The sequence below is a fragment of the Morone saxatilis genome, unplaced genomic scaffold (assembly GCF_004916995.1).
Source record: "Morone saxatilis isolate NCDOM2014 unplaced genomic scaffold, NCSU_SB_2.0 Contig24, whole genome shotgun sequence".
Classification (NCBI taxonomy): domain Eukaryota; kingdom Metazoa; phylum Chordata; class Actinopteri; family Moronidae; genus Morone; species Morone saxatilis.
In genome coordinates, this window is record NW_023339807.1 from 18,411,713 (window position 1) to 18,411,976 (window position 264).

The following is a 264-nucleotide window of genomic DNA, read 5'->3' on the forward strand; positions in this document are numbered from 1 at the left end:
GCATTAACTGTTTCAGCAGTTTGAGCTACAGTAGCTCGCCTTCACTCCCCACGTGCATCAATGAGGCTTGGCTACCTATAAGCCTGTCGCGAGTTCACCACTTTTGATAGGTAAAGACCACTGCAGCCTGGGAAAACCCCACAGGAACTCCAGTTTTGGACAAACTCTGACCCAGTCATCTAGTCATCACAATTGGGCCCTTGTCAAAGTTGCACAAATCCTCACGTTTTTTCTTGCTTCTAACACATTAACTTGAGGAAAAAA